Genomic DNA, 21,671 nt, shown 5'->3' with positions numbered 1-21,671 from the left:
AAATCATAGATCTTTACAATGTCACTAATTATTTTGGATTAGCATGTGTCTCTTCAACTAGTCAATCTGTTGATGAAAGTTCTAAATCCCAAACCCTCCATTTAAACCAGTTTCAATAATATCATCTGAATCTATCCCAAGATTTCAAAACCTGGCAAACAGTTTCAGACATATGTGTGGAAGTATAAATCAGTATCTCTTTCATACGAGTTAAAGGATTCTAGAAATCACCCTCTTCAAAAGAAATATGTCTCCCACTGATCCTCATTGGCACCTAAAATTTTACCATCAAATTAAAAAAAACTGGCTCAAGATTTACTGCTTACAAAATGATGGAGCTAATACACAAAATCTCTAATATATTGCATTTTTGTTCCCTGAAACCCAAATCCAGTTTATCTGGTAGGCAGAAAAACATTGGGGAGGGAACAGCCAGGGAGTCCTGGTTTAAGTCTTGCCTCTATCTTTTATTAGCACAATCTTGAAAACTTCTTAATAAAATTACGAATTGAATAAGGAAACTCTAGGAAGAAACAAAGTTTACTTCATTCAAAAGAAAGGAAAAAATAAATTACTATCTATCTGTGGAAATTAATACAGGGAAACGCCACTAAAATAGAGTTGGGGGGCCAGAAAGGCGAACTCTCTTGTCCTACAATCTGTTGTTATTTACAGACCTCAGCCGCAGCAGACATACCTTGTAAATTGATACTACTTGATGGCCCCAGCTAGAGCAAGAAAGGTTTTCTCCCCTGGCAGCAGCCCAGTGGATGGATGAGAGATTGTCACAACTCAGCTAAAGAAAAGCCACTGTACTTCAAACTCTCACTTTAGTCCAATGGCCTTTTTGTTTATAACAGCCCTTCCAAACTCCTCCTTTCCCCTATAAAAGGGTGTTGCTCTCCTTTGTTCTCAGGCCTGCCTGTGGTTTTGCTATAGCTTGCTTATCCCTGACTGCAATTCTCTGCTATTCCTGAATAAACATTTTGCTGGTAAAATAACTGACAATTTTACTTTTAAGGTTAACAAATCATCTTTGTATTGTTGTTACTATTATTTATTGACTGACTACTTCCTACAGGCAAGATAGCATGCTAATTGCTTTCATGTATTGTGTCATTAAATCTTCAAACCCCGTAGTTTTTCCTATTTTATGGCAAAACATACTGACCAAGGTCAAAAAGAGCTATAGAGCTATGATTTGACCTCAGATATGTGAGATTACAGAGAGGATAACAGACGGGACCTATAGGATGGCCGACTTGTAAGTACATGTAATTCTCAATTAGACTTTGTATAACTTCACTTAAATTGCTAAAGATTTATTAAAGTACATAGAGTCTGGATTAGTTACCATGGAGGTCTTATATGATACTGTGACATTTATTTCACATGGACATTTGGAGAACTTTGAGGATGTCAAATAACACAGTTGTAAAATTTGAGAGTATTTTGGAATCTTATGATTTGTAATATGAAATATATAGTTAGTCTTTGTCCCCTTTTCTGGCACAGAGCTCCCCAAACCCTTGTAATTTCTTAGGTGGTGGGAGAAATAAAGTGTCTTTTGTTACGTTAATGAGGTGGCTTTGGGAAGGCACCTAAGGATGGGGGTGGTGCCAGTGGGTTCTGACCATGTGATTAGAGGGTTGGAACTTTTAGTCCCACCCCACTGACCTCCAGAAAGGGGAGGGGTGCTGGAGATTGAATCAGTTGCCATTGGCCAATTATAAAATCAATCACACCTGTGTAATGAAGCCTCCAGTAAAAACCCAAAAGGAGGAGGTTCAGAGACTTGAACTGGTGAACACATGGAGATGGAAGACAATAAACAGTGTGCCTAGATGAGGGCATGGTAGCTCTGTGCCTCTTCCCACATACCTTGCTCTATGCATCCCTTCCATCTGGCTGTTCTGAGTTTCTTCCTTTTATAATAAACTGGTATAATAAGTAAACTGTTTCTCTGAATTCTGTGAGCCACTCCAGCAAATTAATCCAACCTAAGGGGCGTGGTGTGGTCTTCTAGGCCTGAACCCTCAGTCTGTAGAATCTGATGCCATGTGGGTAGTGTCAGAGTTGAATTGAATTCTCAGACATGTTGCTGGTATCTGAGAATTGCTTGTTGGAGGTATTGGAAAACTCCCTCCCCTAAGCTGGAACTGGGTCTCAGACATCAAAAGAATTTGCAAAATTGAAAACAGTAAGAGACGGGATTAGTCGTGGATTAGAAGATGACCACAACACTACAAATAGTTATGAATCCATCAATAACATCTAAAGCATCCCATGAGGTTAGTTAAAATGACGTAGAAAGGTATGAATGACTTTACAAGAATTATACCCATAACAAGCCTCTGATAGCTGCTGATGGTAGTGGTAATGACTAAGCAATTTAAACCAACATGACCCAATAAAACTAAATGCATTCATTTGCAAATTTATGTATCTATCTAATCGTCATCTCAGGGTACAGCAATCCTATATGAATGGCAAAGACTGGGGCTGATTCTGTCGAGGAAGTATTTTAGTTAACCATCACTCAAACTTTATCCAAAGAGGACAAGATAGCATCCAAAAAGTCTCCTTTCATTTGTTATTCAAATTTGACCTGCCCAGTTTTGGCTACAAAGGTTAAACTTGAATGAGACAGCTTGGGTACTTTTCTTAGTGGATCTCGTAAGGTTTTGCACACCAGAGTAGATTGGGCAACTGTCTGAGATGTATGGCTTTCAGGACACTGACATGAACTCATGTCCTGCAGACAGCTCTCCAATCCTCTTAAATGGTGACACTGGGATTATATCAATGGAACTTTAATTTTTAGGTCAAGATGCTAATTCTAATAAAGACAGATGGGCTGGATTGTTCTTCTGGTTACAAACAGAGATTTCATTGTGAGTTTCTGTTCCTTTTCTAAAAAAGAGTTTTGATAAGAAGAAATTAAGAAATTAGGACTTTCAGAATGTGGGTATAGGTTGCAAACGAGGCATTTAGTAGAAAGAGGATACTTGAATCAGCACTCTATTCAATTTAAGGATTCGGTAGAGCTAAAATCCCTGAATTTTAACATTGCTTTGAGCTAGATAACAATCTAACAAATGAAAATTTTCATACCTTTAAAATAAGTTATAATACATAATTCATTGAATTTGTGGAGATTAAATGAGATAGTTTATAAAAATTTTCTTCTATAAATGTTGTTTATCCTACCTTAACAAAAATAATTTATTTTCTTCTTAAATTTGCTGAAGTCCCAGAAATTATCTTTGTGGGTCTTATATTCTTTTTAATTATTCTTTTAAACTTTAATAAGATTATTGATTTTATATTTATCATTTTTATAGATGTGTTTATCATGTTTGCAATGTTAAAATTATTTTTATTGCTATCATTTAATTACTAAACATTTTTTGGTTCTACTACTAGGTATTACTGCAGTCGTATGTGAGTTTAGGAAATGTGAGAACAGCACATCAAACAACCGATGTTTTGAAAAAATATGTTTTAGTTTGATGATCGGGTACTGATTATAAGTGAGTAACCCCTTGAAAGTTTACATTTGATACTTAACAAAAAATGAGTCTAACATGTGTTGTTCTCCCAGTATGACTTTTTTTTTTGGCATGATCTGTGAAAATTTATGAAGTCATGCAATTTTAGATAAATCTGAAAGACACTTGGGGAAACATTAATGTAACCCCTCAATTTATAGGTGAAGGGACTAAGGCCCCATATTTATATGATATTGCCTATTACCCAAGTTGCAAGACAGAATATGTAGTATGATCTGTTCTTACATACAAATAACCATATATAATAATCAGGAAGACAATATGCAACCTGTCAGTTGACCACAAGGTTGTCATCGGGAGCACTCTTCCCCACTTCTCCCTTGCACTCTTAAACAATAAACCCCTCCTTATTTAAAATTTCTGCTCAGTTGCTTTTCCTTAGAGAAGCTGTCCCTATGTATGTCTAATACGCACTCCCTTACTTGGTTGAATGGTATGGAATGTATATAGAATGTTTTTAGTATTCATTTTCACACTTAAAAAATATTGTGGAAAGATCACTTACCTAGAAATCTACCCTCTTAGCAAATACATAGGTGTACAATATATTATTGTTTACTGCAGGTATAATGTTGTACAGCAGATCCCCAGAGCTTAATCATTTTTGCTTCATTGAAACACTATGCCCATTGATTATAACTTCACCTTTCTATGTATTATTCTCTCATTAACGTATGTATTACCCCAACCCGTGGGTTCTAATACCGCAGTGGCACTCACTGCCAGATGTTTCTCACCATGGAATTCCCCATGCTGAACACAAATATTGACTCATTACATATGCTCAATAAATATTTATTGAATTAACAAGCAAAATGTAACCCAATTCTATTTTGAAAATAATCCTTAAAAAATCCAGAATTTTGAGGGAGAGTTTTCTGACTACATTTGTTATCCTAGTGGTCTTTAGAATCATGTCAGTGCCCAGTTTATTCCTAATCATAGATATTTCTGGAAAAATTCTTAGATACCTCTCCTGCCTGTATCATAGAGCAACTCTGTGTGTGTGTGTGTGTGTGTGTGTGTGTATGTTGAGAGAGAAAGAAAGAAGAAGGGAGGAAAAGAGATGGAGAGAAGTAAAGCATTAAGAAGCAGAGATCAACTTGTTACAAAGAAGGGGACAAGTTCAATAAAAGAGAAAATGAATAACTTTTGTAGTGAAACCCTAATATTAAAGACATTAAAATGTAAAGTATGGGGATTGTGTGGAGGATAGTCCTTTTTCCTCTCACTGTATGAATCTATATCTTTTATGATAGAAGATGGGATAATACCACCTTTCCAAATATAAAACAACAGTAACAACTGCATTATATTTGAAGTTCATTCTGAGGTATGTCCACTCTGTGAACATCTCTATTCTTATTAGCCCCATTTCAGAACCATAAAGTGAGGTTAATAATAATAACTTATATAGTACTTACTATATATTCAGTTACTCCTGCCAAAGCATATATGTGTATTAACTTATTCACAAAAAAACTTACGATGTAGGTATACTTCTTTTCATTATCCTGAAGTAGAAACTGAGTATTTTTTTAAAAGATTTTATTTATTTATTTGACACAGAGAGAGAGAGAGAGCTAGAGAGGGAATATAAGCAGAGAGGGGAGAGTGAGAGAGGGAGAAGCAGTCTTCCCACTGAGCAGGAAGCCTGGTAGAGGGCTCAGTCCCAAGACCCTGGGATCATGACCTTAGCTGAAGGGAGATGCCTAACTGACTGAGCCACCCAGGTGCCCTGGAACCGAGTCTTAAGTAAACTTATTGTAATGTCAGAAAATGACTTGGTTGCTCATCCTGCATTTCCTCTCTTCCTCCTTCCCACCTACTGGGAAATGCAAAATGGGATCAACAGTTGAATCGGCCTCCTTGAATCCTGAAATACCAGCCATATTTTGAGGATGGCAGAGCCACTGTACAAGCCTGGATCCTTGGATAACTTTGTGGAGTAGAATGATTTACCTACATTTGACCACGCACCTAATTTTGGATTGTTACATCTGAGGGAAAGAAATGTTTATCTTATTTAAGCCACTGTAATTGGTAGTAAATTTATCACAGGACATTACCCTGTGTTCGAACAACAAAACAACCACACAAACATGCTTCTACCCAGTATTTTGGGGATAGGTAGAAAGTTCTTGAACCAGGCAGAACAGAACTAAAGTTTCAGAGAAAAGAAAACCCTCATGAGCAATATCATGGTCTCGTCACAATAGCAAAATTATGGCTTCTCATTTCTGCAATGAAGAGATATATACTCTATTAAATGTGCCATATCTCAGAATCTCAATGTTGCAAGCCAATATATCTACTATCGTCATCATGTGAACAGATCCATCTGCTGAGATAGATTAAAATGGACCAACTTCTTGAGCCTGATGTGTAAAAACAATGCCAATTTTTGAATTTACAATAAGAAATCACTGTCACACAATCAGAGATAGTCAAGTTCATGTAACCAATTTATTTTCTTCATGTAGTCAAGATGAACGGGATGCCAAATTATAATCAGAAGCTACTGCACAGTTTTATGAGAACTGGATATACTTAAAGCCTATATAATCAGCCCCTTGAGTCCCTGTAGGCAGATGTACATGGGAAGCCAAATCTTAATCAGAGGTTGCTTCACAACCATGGAATCAGATGTGAGGAGTTTGATGATTCAGACGTCACATGGTGCAACTTACAACCATGATTCTCTTGGCAGTGGGAACAGATATGCTCTTGCACATCTTTAGCTAAGACCACTCTCATAATGGTAAGCCATTTCCATCTGTGTTTCCAGATTTGGAGTGGCTTTATCGTGGGGATCAGAAAAACTCAAAGTCAAAACAAAGGCTAAGGGTTCTATCCACTTTTACCCTATTTGTTTCCACTTCGTGTGTGTGCCTCATTTTCCTGTGATTCCTCTTCTGATTCACTTACTTTTTTTTTTTTTTTTAGCCCTGTGCCTACATTGCTTTGAACTAACTTGCCCTACTTTTGTGGCAAATTAGTTGATTTACTGCTTAGTTTTCAAAAGGCAAACATTTCTGCATTGTGAGGGCCCATAATTAGAGCTCTCAGTTACTAACAGTAGAAGAAACTTTTTCCAAAGTTACCTTTCAAAAGAGAAATATTAAGGTCAAGGACTATAGATTATCAAAATTTTATCACTTCTTTTCTCTCCTCTGAAATTTAACTTAACTTTTAGCTTTTTATGGCATTCAACCATGTATTGCTTTATAATTTGGTCATTTTTATACCTTTATAGTTTACGCTTCAGTTTGCAAAGTGACTTAAGGAAATGGCTATTTGTGATTCATCTTTGTGGTCATTTCAAGATTCAGGACAATGTCTTATAAAGATAGGCTCAATCAGCATTTGAATAATTGATTCAATAAAAAAGTTAATGACAACATTGAGGTGAAAAGAATGCTAAGGTCTTTTTTTTTTTTTTTTATAGCTAGTGGGATTTGGCTAACACCTTGACAATATTTCTTAGTCAATACACATCCCTTTACATAAAACATTTTATATTCCTCAGAAGATAGTAAATTCATATGATTATACATTACATCCTCATATGCTAACATTACCACCATGATAATGACCTAAAAGGTGTGGTTAAAATATGCATTATTTCAATTATTGTCCTCAAATGTTTTGAGGTACTGGTAGTAGTTATTCCTCTTTTCAGAGCTGGAAACCAAAGCGTAGAAGAAGTCACTCATGGTCCCCTGTTATTTCTGAAATAAAATTTCATACATGATGAGATGACATAGCCTATGCTCTTAACTCTGTGCCAGCCTGCCTCCTGAGTTCTCATGGATTATCTCGTTTATTCTCCTCACTTGCAGATATGGGGTAGATAATGAGATAAAAAGGATGACGGCAGTCTCCCATAGTTATGGTTTAAGTAAAGTGTTTGGTGATTTGTGTGGGTAGGGAGGTATCATAGATTAGTTGGATAGTTCTTCTGTTTAGTCTTTATTTTATTTTTATTTTTATTTTTTTTAAAGATTTTATTTATTTATTTGACAGAGATCACAAGTAGGCAGAGAGGCAGGGGGAAGCAGGCTCCCTGCTGAACCGAAGGCAGAGGCTCTAACTCACTGAGCCACCCAGGCACCCCTCTGTTTAGTCTTTATATAATATTCTTCTACCTTTGCTCTGACTGCCCTTTGTTATTCTGCTCTCTGTTCCTTCTTGTAAAATATCAGCATCTCCCGTGGCTCAGTCTTCCATCCATCTTCTACTTAACACAACTGCCTTTGCCCCACTTGCCTGGCTTGTCTCTCTAACTCTCTCTCTGTTCACCATCTTTGGATTTATTGGTTCCTTGCTAGACACACACACACACACACACACACACACACACTTCCTGGGTTTTTCCCAGGAAGCTCTTTCTGACCCTTCCCTGCCAAATGATCTCTCAGCATTTTCTTTTTCACACTTATTTCAGTGTAATGTAAGGTAAGGTAACTATTTATTTGTTTACAGGTGAAAGAGATGCCAGTTCCCTGGCAGTGCACAAGTCCTCTGGAATAATGGCATCATAATTTTCTCTAATATTTAAATACAAATGGGTTGACCATTCACTCTGCACACATGAAAGTCCAGACTATTCCAAATATTTTAGGAATTAATAGGGAACTTAAATTTCTCTCGATCATTTCTGTGTACAAATCCCTATGATAGTGGCATGCAAGTTATCTACCTCTTGCTACCTGCACCTTTGAACACGTTTTAAACACCTCCTTTCTCCCCATAGGATATGACCCCTAGTCTTTTCCTGAACAGAGCACAAGTATTTCAAACTTGCCTGAAAAGTTGGGGGCGCTGATAGTGGTGGTGGTGGTGGGTGGAGTGGTTTCACATTCTAGCACAGCAAATTAATAGTACTCTTGGAATCGTCTATTAGAAACACTCAGTGAGCATTACAAAAATCCCGTTTGGGTCTCACCCAACCAATGAAATCAGATGTTCTGGTGGTGGAGCATCATCTTGTACTTTTATTGTTGTTTTAATTCATGTGTTATTTTAATACGCAGCTGGGTTTGAGAATCACTGAATTAAAGTCCATTAAATTACTCTAAGGACCTGAGTTTTTCATACTGAGAAAGTTCATCAAGATATTTTTGTAAATAAACATAGTCTATTCACCAGACAAATACCCTCTTCCCCTGACTTTCTGGCTTTAATAAAAAGCATTCTTTCCACCATACTAGATGGATTTATTATTTCATTTCTATTTCTTTTGCTAGATTCTAAGCTCCATGAGGACGGGATTAAAATAATTGTCCTGTCATTATAGTTTCCCAGGGAGAAAAAAATCCCACAGTGCCTGAGACATATTAGTCACCCAATAAACATTTGTTGAATGAGTCAAAGAATTTAGTTTCAGAAAATTTGTAACAGAAAGATTATTTATCTGTTTGAAAAATTAATGTGTAAAGAATTAAAAAAAGATATTTAACTACTGATATTATATTAGTAGCTAATATTTTTATTAGAAGAATAATTCCTTAGAAGTTTAGGAACATAAATTTGCATTATGAGTAACTTTGATTTCTCATAAAATTATCATGCTTTCTAAATTTAATTGCAGGCAAAGAATTGGAGAGGAAATAAACTGCCTTTAATTTTCCAGTCTTTCAGACACTGGCTCTAAAAGTGACTGGAATAAGAAAAAGAATTTCAGACAATGGGGGATTTTATCAAATGTATTTTCCCAACAGGAAACAGGGCAAAGAGATTTGCAGACTTCAGCAGGAAGCCCCGAGCAAAGATTTGGGGCCATATGAGAGCTGAGAAAGAGGACAGTGGGCTAACCCCTGTCTGATATTTGTATGGGTGTTCTTAAAAGTGGGGGAGGGGAGTGGACTTTTTCCACAGCTGAATTCCAGATGTATCCAAAGGAACACATTTTACGCTCACTGATGTCAACTGTCTCCTGACTCCTTCACTAATTATTACAGATTGGGCATTGTAAACCGATGTCAATTCAGGCAACAACAATGTTTTTAGTGTATGGTACCAGTCTGATCTCTGTTTCATAGCTTAATAATAACAGCAACAATAAAAAATAGTGCCATGTAATGAGCACCTACTCTTTGGCATGTCTTTGCATACGTTATCTACTGTAACATCACAGCTAACCTTGGCAATTACCACCGACATTTTACAGACAAAACCAAGGACCAGAAAGTGTAAAGAGGTTGCTGGTGTTCAGAGTTAGTGAACAGTTCAATAGCTTCTCAGACTGAGGGTTTCTTTATAGCAGTGTCTCCTGCCAAACCTACAAAAGAAATCCTTAAAGAATGAAGGTTGAGATTAAATGTGAACATGTTAATTTCATTTCTTCTTTCCAGTCCCTGGGTCAACATAATGACCAAATAACAGCTCTATTCAGACCAACCTTTGGACGACTGAGCTCTCCAGATAGCTAACTGACGAGCCCACAAATAAATGTATTGTCAGTTTGATCTTTTAGAGTCAAAACATATGATTTATTAAAAACATTTCCATGGTTTTGTTGGTCTCAGTGCTGTAGTTGAGTATAATTATCAAACAAATTGGTGCTCTCATGGCTTTTGTGACTTCTATATCTTACTCGGTCTACGTTAAGGTATTTCAGGGATTTAATGGTTAAAAAAAAATGTATTTATCTTGTCCAGCCAAAAACGTACTTCCTAACCTACTATCTAAGAACGGTTTCAGACATACGAGGCAGGGTAATGGCCAATTCAAGCCTTCTTCCAGATGTTTGTGTTTTGAGACAGCCAATGCTATTTGCCAGCTGGAATGTAATTGGATTTGGGAAAGGATAATTTCCACCATGAAACTTGAATAACTCATTACTTTAGCCTTCAAGACAAGATCCCTGGTAGAGATCTAATCCCAAAACTCTAAAAGAAAAAAGAAAAAAACAAAAACTAAAACTAAAACTAAAACTAAACAACCTTCTCCTAAGAGGAAGCCATAGGAGCTGTAGGACACTGGAGGTTTGATTTCTCAGAGACAGTGATTTTGAAGGATCAATTAGTGAGACACAGAAAGTGCTTCATGCTATGATGTACTCAAACAGTGATGGACAATTGTTATTTTCATACCATCATGTTCACAGTATGAGTCTCTGCTTGACTGCTAGTCTTTGCTCACACTACTTCCTCAAACCAGACCATGTTCAGTCTAACTTTCAGGATTACTTGGACCAAGTCCTCAGGGATCTTCTAACTCAAGACAGAACCAATGTAACTAGTATTCTAGGACTCAGCTTCAAGCACTAATTATGTACCCAGTTCAACCCTATTTCTGAGATGTGGACCACATTTGTACCTCCTATTTGGTAACCAGATCCCTGTTTTGTTCTTTGTCCTTTGCTTTTTTTTATTTGGGGTCCCCTACCTCTAAAACTGGGATCCAGTATTATTCTTTTCAAGCCAGTTGCTAGAAACTAACATTCTGGCCTTGACTCCTTGCCTTTATGCTTATGGCATTTTGACTCAATTGCAGAGTTTTGCTAATACTTACCCACTGCCTAGATGCCTTGCTCTGAATTCCTATCCCCTCAGTAAGCCTCTATATGTACGTCATCAAACTCCTATCTCATAATAAATGCTTCTGGAATACCATTTGGCATTAATTTAATTTTTTTATTTTTTTTTTTGCATTTGGGGTTATATGGATGGACTGAACTTCCTTCTGGTACCTGTGGTTGCTCACTGACTCATGTCTCCCAGAGCATTTCTGTTTGCCCCATTTCATTGCATCACTAAACTTGGTGCAGACCTATGACACACAGGATCCCATAAATCCTAGCTGCTGAATATGAACACAAATATCCCATTCTGGTCAGTGTGTGGGATTGCATAACCCCACATGCCATATAGCACTGCTGGCACATATTCTTGCAGGAACAATTCCTCTTCCTGAAAATAATCACAACCAGAAGTATTAAATTTTGCAACACCCTGGGAAACCACTTGAATTATTCTGGGAGAGTGAAGAAGATATCAAGTGTCAGTTCTGGAGTCAACTTTTGTTAGAATAAGAAAACTGTGTGCTATCTTGATCACAGAAATTTCTCCCTGAATATTTTGAAAAAAATACATGTGCTTATATTGCCTTATATATTTAGGTGCACACTGCCTAAATTCCCCACTTCAAATTGTGAGTATATCTGAGCAATGGAGGTGCTTTTCCAGAGCTCTTTAAAATTAAGATAGGTTCTCATTATTTGGGATTCAGCTCAAAAGCAAAAAGTCTACCCAAATTTCTGGCTCCATATCAAACCCTGAATCTCTAGGCTGCATTTTGTGGTATCCATTTTGGTTCCTTGAGGTCCATTTTACATAATGCATTTATCACTAAAATTGTAAGAATTATAAATAAATATATGTATATAGAGACACATGTATATATGCACACGTGTATATTCACGTGACATTTTACAAAATGCATTGGCATGTGATGTTTCTTAAAAATCTCAATGTACATTGTAAATGAAATATTACCACCATTTTACAGATAGTGAAGCAGAAATTCTTTTTTTTTTTGGAGAGAGAGAGAGAGAGAAATTATGAGCTGAGGGAGGGGCTCAGGGGGAGGAAGAGAGCAGAGCAAACTCTGTGCTGAGCACAGAGCCCAATATGGCACTCAATCTCACAACACTAAAATCATGACCTGAGCTGAAACCAAGAGTGCGTTGCTCAACCAGCTGAGTGCCCCAGTGCCCCCAGAGGCAGAAATCTCAAATAAGTTGATTAAAACCTCTAGCAAAACCATGAGCTGAATTTAGGTCCTGTGGTTCCAAATCTCCTACTGTTTCACCAGGTCTCACTGAACAAGCCCACTGCCTTAGTCATCACCCCTCCCTGTGCTAGGTGCCAGGATGGAGTATGCTGTTCTCTGGTACGTATGCCAAAAAAGGAAGACACACCTCAGAATTTCAACAAAGCATCCAGCCTGCTAAGTTGTAATATTTTATGTCACCTATCCTTGAGAAAACATTACTGACTCCCTAGATAACCTAGAATGGAAAATTGTATCATTTCCTCTTACCTAGAATGGGAGAGCAAAGGAGCAAAATCATCAAGACCTGTCCTTGGAAATCAAGGATTTATATATTGTTCCTATATTTATTTAGCCAAACAATACATTTTGATTAATGTAATATACTAAGTATCAGCCACCATGATAGAAATTGCGAATACAAAGATTAAAAGGCAGTGCCTATTCTGAAGCCGTTCACAGTTTTGTGGAAAAGCTGTAAATGATTTTTAATGTAAGAATATACAGAAGATTATACCAGCTTAGGGAGGAAGATTCCACTCTACTTTTGAAAACATAAAAAGCCTTATGAGTAAAAAGTCACTTAAAGAAGACAAAGGAGAAAAACATACAGCCGCTAAGTGAGGATTTCAGATTGAAGTAAGCCCATATAGTAAGGCTTAAAATCATGAAATTATAAAGCGTATTCTGGAATTAATGTGTTTTGGAAAAAGAAGGGTTTTCATGAGTCTGGAGGTTAGCGTGGGGTCATTCCAAGAAGAATTGCAGATGTCACTCTGAGATTTTTCTACTGATTCCATAGGCAGTGGGGTACACCCCCAGGTTTACAAATGGAAGCATAGAGGGAGATCCTGAAATCTCCTGGCCACCTCCCTGAATTGGATTTCCCTCAAAAGTAAAGCCTGAGACAAACATTTTGCTGCAAGCAAAATTTGGGATGCAAACTCAGGAATGAAGGTGGAGAATGGGTAGGGGAGTTAGGGAAAGGAAAAAAGCCAACAGCGGATGTCAAAATGAGCAGCTTCTCACTGTGATATCTTGAGCTCAGTTCAGCTTCTGATGCACTAGGAGATGCAGAGCACACCATAGTGCCACCCTACTAACTTGGAGGAATCCAAGATATTCATCCCCACACTCTGCTGTTGAGGATAAATCCTGGGGGCATTAACTCCCCAGAGCTTCTGGCCTAACCTACCCCAGAACATTGTGATGTGAAAAAGTCTTTAGGTGGAGAGATGAATAGTAGCTCCTAGAGAAGGCTTAAGTTGGCTTAGTTTGGTAGGATTACGAAGAAAGTCATGTGGGGTTTTGGGTTTTTTTGTTTTTTTAATTTTTTTGTATTTTATTTATTACTATTATTTTTTCCCCGGTTCTACAAAGTGTGAAACTAGCCTATTCTATCTGGGAGGCATCAGGGAAGACCCCCTTGAGGAGGCTGTGAATTTTAAGTCATTAGGGTTTCCTTTCTCATCATCTCCTTCCATGAGCCTGCCTCCATGGTAAATCTGAAACATGCTGGGGCTGCATGGCCCATGATAGAGTCTCACTGCCTGCTGAGAGGGTTGGCTTTTAAAAGCAGGGGTATCCTAATTGCAGTCAACAGGCTTCTTTTGAATGCCTGTGGGGCTTGGGAAAGCAAACTGTGTGGTTGTTATTTGTCCTCCCTGGGATATACAGTATCAAGAAACAAGGCCTACCTTCCATCTCTTTTGTTGCTCCAGATTGCAAATGACATCCTTGTGTGGGATGCATTAAGATCCTTTGTGTCCTGGTATCAGCCGGAGGCCTGCTCAGTGTACACCCTGGCAGCTCTCATTATGAGGAATAATAAGCAACATGTTTCCTTAAGATTTGTTATCTTTTCTCACTCAGCCCCAGCCAATGCGTCTGCTGGGCATTTTCTGGGCCCGGCTTTGCTACAGCAATGAAGAAGGCGAGATAGCAGAGCGGCATTTGTTATGAGATCCCAGCTGTAAGCCTGACATCTGCTGAGTATTCTGTATCCTTCTTTGAACATAATTAAATACAATCACTAGCCTCCCCCTTGGCCTCCCACCACAGACCCCATTAAGACAGGAGAAGAATCTGACATCAAACCTACGTGGAAAATGCTGAACAATGAGACTAATTCAACCTCAATTCATCCAGCCGTTTTTGCTGAAGAATCATTTGAATCATTAGAGCCCTAAAATTTGCTCTGCTTTTCTTTCTCCCTTCCTTCCTTCCTTCCTTCTTTCCTTTTCTCCTTCTGTCCCTCTTTACCCACCCTTTTTTTCCTCTTTTCCTTTCTTTCATTTTTGTGAGTGGAGGGGAGCCTACACAGTTCAGAAATCCTTACAGTGTTTTTTTCTCTCTTTCTTACACCCTTAAACAAATATTTTATTCAGTCCATTCCGATACTCATGCAAGATAGACATCTGCCCTTCTGCGTTTAAAGTTCTCATTTAAAACAAGTTCAGAAACACAGAAGCGTGGTTAGTGGGAAAGTCCCTGGCTGTGGAGTCAGAATTACCTGGGTGTAAATTCTCCTCAACTATTTGTTATTATTTTACCCCTATGGGGCCCTCCTTTCCTTATGGATAAAGTGATGAATGCTAGTTTTTAACCTCACCAGGCTGTTGTGATGGAGAAACAAGATAATAAACCCCAGCACATAATGCAGCGCGTTATAGCTTTCTTTTGTTCTATTTGTCTCAGATGGTCCTTTGAAAAGGGTTAGACACTCCCTGAGTACTGAATAAATATGTATTGAAACAGAGAATATAGGGCGGTGTGTGGCCAGATTAATACATTGCCATACTCACAAAAACAAAACATTTCAGAGTCGGAAGAGACTTCTACTCCACACAGACGAGGAAACAACTTGAAGCAATATGCCTCAAGTCATACAGCTAGTTGGGGATGGAGGGCTGCAGACACCTGAGTCTTGTGGCTTCCCTCCAAGGCTCCTTCCCCTTCATTCTCTAGAATCAATGTGAGAATATGGGCACCCAGTCCAAGTGGAGTGGAGACTGTGTTACTCTGTTCCAGTCTCTCCCACACCAGGATGTATCTGCTACTATACGTTTTCTTTTTAAAAAGTGTTTGTAACACTGTCATTCACATTTTTGTGATAGAGAACATCGCTTGATCACAGAGCTGTCACCCTCTTCCTCATCTGAAAAAGCCTTCATGCTACATAGAAGCTGAAAGTGATCACTGCTTCCTTTTCTACCCTGTTCTGAAGCTAAAATAGGGGGATGAGATTAACACGGGCTGGTGGTACAGAAGGGGACGTGTTCTGTTATTTACAATTTACAAACTGTCAGAAAAGGTAATTGAAAATAAGAAAACCCATACTATATTTGTTTGCATGTCTTTGCATATATACACATCTATGTGTGCTCACATATACACACAGATACATGGCCACTGCTAAGTAATATTTTGAAGACTTTTCTGTATAGTATTACTAATTTCCCGTACAATTAAAGATTCTCCTACCCCCATTATTTTGGCTCCACAATAGTCTAACTTGCGACTACATGAATTTTTTAAAATCATTTATTTTTTTTAAAGATTTTATTAATTTGACAGAGATCACAAGTAGGCAGAGAGGCAGGCAGAGAGAGAGAGAGAGAGAGAGAGAGGAGGAAGCAGGCTCCCCGCTGAGCAGAGAGCCTGATGTGGGGCTCAATCCCAGGACCCTGGAATCATGACCCAAGCCAAAGACGAGGCTTTAACCGACTGAGCCACCCAGGCGCCCCTACATGAATGTTTTTTAAGCAACTCCCTATTGTTGATCATTTAGCTTATTTCCAACATTTTATAATATAAATAGCATTTTCATGACCATCTGTGAAACTAGAGTTATCTTTCTTTCCCCACAGCATATGAGTTTTCTCAAAACACTGCACTGTAATGGCATTACAAAACAACCTTTACTTAAGAAGATTACAAAAGAGCCTTCTTTACTAAAGAACCTGCAAATAGCAAGTCACTTTCATGTAGTTTTCCATTTTCCAAGGTATTATTATATTCAATATCTTTTTTACTCTCACATGGATCTTTTGAGGATGATTGGAAAGCTATTATTAACTCTATTTTCTTCAGATGAAGAAACTGAAGATGACGCTGGATTTGACTGGCTAAGCTAGTATATGGCATGTCATGAGAGGTTTTGTTTAACTCAGAAGTCTAGTACCTTACATCTTTCTTTTCTTCCTATCTCCCTGCCTGTGTTCTTGCCCCATTCCACCCCCATTTTTTGGACAAAAGAAGTCATTACCTCTGTCCTTGAGGACACTGGAGAAGAGCAGGTAAATTGATATTTACATTATCTTGTGAAAAATGCAGTCACGATACAATGATTGTGTGGCTCTTAAACAGGACTGCTATGAAGAGCTTCCTTGGAAAGGTAAAATTTAAGAGGAGATACTTGGTATTAAGTTCATAATTCTCACTAAGGAGTTTAAAGTTCCATCTAGCCAATTATATTCTCGCTTTAACTCCACTCCTTTGAAATTCCAGTATTACATCCCAATAAGGCAGAGTTCTTCCTTGTCTTTGGTCATCAACCCTTATACTCACCCTAAACTCCTTGGCCGTATCCATCTTTCTCCACTGTGTATACAATCTGTAGTCTTACGAGCACTTACCTCACTTAAAATAATCTTCCAAAACTTCTGTCCCTCTAAATCCTATCATCACATGGAACCCACATTAAGGTTTATATTCTTACATGAAACCAAGATCAAGTCCTTATGGCTGTGCTGAGAAATGCAGCATTCTCAGAGCATCTTGGAGAAGACTTCGTTCTGTAAAATTTTCCATTCTCTTATGACAATTAGACACTAGATTGCCTACTAGAATCAGTTATTGGGACTTGGACCAGGGTTACTAAGATATTTGGGTATGATCACCATCATGAGATAGTGCGATGATAGCGGTCTCAGAAATGACTTCTAGATGTGTGTCCTTTTTCTTCCCTCTCATGTTTCTGTCTTTGTAGATTTCTGAGGAATGTGAGTATTAAACTATAATGGTCTTGCATGTTAATTTCTTAATCTTCTCAGAAGCTTAGAATAGCTTCACAACTGAGACAAAATATCGGGAGGCTAAAGAGATGCCACTCGGGGAAGAGACTGAAAGCGCTGGAGAATGGAAGAATGCCCTTCAGATATACAACAAAGAGGCAGCCTGAGAAGGTGTTGATTGACAAAGAAGTCCACTCAATGGGGTTTGCCTTTGGAAGCCACTTCCCCTCGATTCTCAGATTTTTCTGATAATGCTTGACAACACTGTTGCTGTTGGAAATGGTACTTAGCTTTACGTCAATAGACTTCAGTGTAATTAAAATCAATCAAAGCATTCAGGGGATTTGGGGAACTTTACCATCTTGGCATGAGATCAGTGCACTAGAGAAAAGGCATTTTGGTTGATAGCTGAGCCATACTCCTAGAAATATCACTCAAGAACTCAGCATTTTTGTCACTGAAAACAAAAATACTTAAATATATTGCTAAGGGCAATTTCCATAAACTGAATCTGAGTTACCAGACCATTATGGAGGGCTCAAAGACAGGCAAGTTATGCAAACCATTAATGGCTAAGATGATAGGTATAAATTAAAACAGCTCCAGAATGATTTTGTATTCTGGAGGCCTGACTGTCCACACAGAGAAATACATTTAACTTTGTAATAAATATTTTATTAGCTATCTCTTGTTGCATAACAAATTACCACAAATTAAAAAAAAAAAAAAAAGAATGGGGCACCTGGGTGGCTCAGTGGGTTAAAGACTGCCTTCGGCTCAGGTCATGATCCCAGGGTCCTGGGATCGAGCCCCACATTGGGCTCTCTGCTCAGCGGGGAGCCTGCTTTCCCCTCTCTCTCTGCCTGCCTCTCTGCCTACTTGTGACCTCTGTCTGTCAAATAAATAAATAAAATCTTTTAAAAAAATCAGAACAATGCATAGTTTTTATTCCCATGTTTCTGCGGATCAGGAGTCTTACTGGGTTTTCTGAAAGGCTCTACTCAAGGTATCAGTTGCACTGCAATTTTTATTGCATATTTTATTGATTAAAAGCAAATCACAGGTCCCTCCTACACACAATGAGAGGAGACTGCTCAAAGCTGTAACTACCAGGAGGCAGGGATCTTGGCTATATCTTAGATCTGTATGCCACTGTAAGGAATAAAAAACTCCTCATTGCAGGGTGATTAGGTGGCTCAGTGTGTTAAGTGTCTGACTCTTGATTGCAGCTCAGGTCATGATCCCAGAGTTGTAAGATTGAGCCCTGTGTTGGGCTTACGCTGGGAGTGAAGCCTGCTTGAGAATCTCTCTCATCTCCTCCTCCTCTTCCCCCATCCTCTCTCTAAACAAAACAAAACAAATGCATAAACAATGAATTTTGGAACACTGAAAAGAAATAAAATAAATGAAAAAAAAAAAAAAAAAAACCAAAAGCCCTCATAGATTCATATGGATACACTGAGCTCTAAACCCAGGAGCAGTCTTTAACCCTACATCTTTCCTCTCTGGACTCCTACTACAGTTTCCTAATCGTCACTTAGCCCCCAGTTTTACTACTAAAATTCATCCTCCAGAGAACAAGGTTCATTTAAAATCCAGTTAACATGTCACAGACCTGCTGGTTCCTCCTCCTTCCAGTCTTGCCCCTCCTCAGGTTAAATTCAGACTGAGTAGAACTACTGAACAGGTACAATGTCTCCTCAGTTTTATTTCTAGCATTTTCAGCTCTGCCTCTTATCACACTTCTTGTAGTTCCCTACACACAGTATGCTACTTCTCTCAGCATTTGCCTATGGTCACCAATTTCCCTCCAATAATTTTCCCCCCTCCCCCGGCACTTCCTTCATCTGGAAAATTCTAACTTGTGCTAAAAGAAATTTCTGTCTGCACCTCCTGTGAGAAGGATTCTCTAGGATTTCTTTGCAGAACATGTCAAACCACTTGATGCTCTACATACCTCAAGAACTTAGTACTAACCCACTATATTATATTGATCTTTTGATTATTCTGTCTCTCCCATTTGGCTCTGCACTAACTGAGGGAAAGGTTATGCTTTTCTCCCTTTCAAAGTTCCTGATATTTAGCATTATACAATGTCATTTGAATAAATGGATAAATTAACATGATAGCTCTGGTCAGTAAACATATAATTGTCAATTATTGCTTCAATATTTTTTTGGAATGCACATTCTTCCTTAGATGTCAGTGTGTTGTAACTTCAGTAATAGTATCTGTTTCTACTTTATTGGGTGTTTGAATTTCACATTTGTTTTAGAAAAATTTCTAAAAGTTTATGACCATTAGATTTTTGAGATATAAGTTGCAAATATTCCCCCTTAATTTATCATTTAATTTTGCCCATTTGGGCATTTGGCCATAGTTTTACCCATTTGGCCATAGTTTTAAAAATTTTATGAAGGCAAATATTTTCTTTTGTGTGTTTCCATGATGTTACCTTCTCTGGCCAACAGAGAAAATTAAATTGCTCATGTGCCAAAGTGGAAGAGGGTATTTACTTCTTCTCTGGCTAACGCTTATACATAACATAATCAGAGTAACTACAGAATATGTTGCTTGCATTAAAGTACCTCATACCCTGTCTCGTACACATCAGGTATCTGATAAATAGTAGTTGTGACCCACTATTATTTGCATTGTAGCCTCACAACACCTATACCTACAAACACAAACAAATACAGAAACACAAACTCATGCATTCATATATTCCTAATTCAGAAACTAAACATGTTTAGGGTTTTTCTGAAATAATTATATTTTGTTTTCTTTTTTTAACATGTATGGCTTAAACCAAAAATTATTTATTATGCCTCACCAGTGAATGAGTTGTTAGGTTTGCTGGGTGGTTCCCTTGCTAGGGTTACCTGAGGTCATACAGGTGACCACAGTCATCTGGTTGACTACCTGGGGCTGGAGGCTCCCACAAGCTTCACTTCCCTGTCTGGTGATGAATGCGGACTGTTGACTGGCCTCTCTCTCCACATGGTCTCAGTGTTCTAAGGAGACAAGTACAGAAGCTACAAGGCCTCCGGAGACCCTTCTCAGAAATCATATGAAATCACCTCCATTATAGTCCACTGGTCAAAGCATATCACAAGGCCAGATCAAAGTCAAGGAATGGGAAACCGACTTTTTGTTGGAAGGGGCTGCAAAGAATTGAGGCCCGTTTTAATACCTCAAATTTTTACACCTATACACGAGGACAAGTTCTAATGGGGTTCTACTCGGTCATTTGAGCAAGTATTAGAATACCAAAGGAGCTTAAATACAGCCCTGAGCAAGTCAAGGGAACTTTAAGGGGAGAATATTCTTCTGTTCATTAATCATTGTGAAAATATTACATTGTGTTAGGTGTACCCCACACATAACAGGAAACACTTGAAAATCTCCTTAGCTTTTATATCCCAGCAACCTGGTTTTCTTTTAAACTCCTGACTTTGCTTTATGAATAGGTATGTGTATGTTCATATACGTAGAAATACATAAACATACGTATTATTTACCTATAAGCATGCTGTTATTCACAAACTATATATAAATATACTTCCATAGTGAAAAATATTTTAAAGTTTCAATCCAACTTCTTTATTATGATTACATAAGAGAGGAAAGTAATTTATGTAAATATCGCCTGAAAGCCTTTCAAAAATTCCCTATAGCACATTTTTGGCTTCTCCCATCATTTGTTGATATAGTGTGTGTGATAAAGACCACACAAGAGTTCTAATCGTATATATATTTTTAAATCACACACACAAGAACATGAAATAAAAGGCAAGGTTGGAAACATTTTCCCAAAGGGTCACTTGAAGTGATTTTTCACTCTGGGATAGATTATAGCAAAATCATGAAGGGCTTCTTTGGGTAAAAACAGCACAGATCAGTATAAGAAGGCTTTGAAATTTGTGATTCATTTTTTGGGAACTTCAGCATGTGTCTTGCTAACCCTTTACATTTTCAATGGACCCAGGTCCCGTGTCTGTCTTATTTCAACTTCCTATGTCCCTAAGCCTAACTTCAAAATACTTTGATCTGCCTTTACCTTCTTTTTTAGGAGGCAGGTCAGCAATCCCATTAGGCGAGAGATAATCATAAGTTACAGTGAAATCCAGAACGATGCTAACAGGAGTTTAACGAACAGAGACAATTTTTGTGATACATTCATAAGGATTAAAAAGACATGGATAGAGAGTTTAAAAGAATAATGGCATAAGCAAATCAATGAATTTCGAGTTGTATGTATCACCAAATACATATACACACATATATCATACATGAATATGTATGA

At 37.9% G+C, this 21,671-nt stretch overlaps 1 pseudogene; it reads right to left on the bottom strand.

Moving 5' to 3' along the window:
* The window catches only part of LOC111146776, a 46,214-nt pseudogene that overhangs the window by 19,925 nt on the left and 4,618 nt on the right, over window positions 1–21,671 (bottom strand).

The sequence above is a fragment of the Enhydra lutris genome, unplaced genomic scaffold, assembly GCF_002288905.1.
Source record: "Enhydra lutris kenyoni isolate GAN:26980312 unplaced genomic scaffold, ASM228890v2 scaffoldscaffold14, whole genome shotgun sequence".
NCBI classification, from domain to species: Eukaryota; Metazoa; Chordata; class Mammalia; order Carnivora; family Mustelidae; genus Enhydra; species Enhydra lutris.
This window is presented reverse-complemented; position numbering and strand designations above follow the sequence as displayed.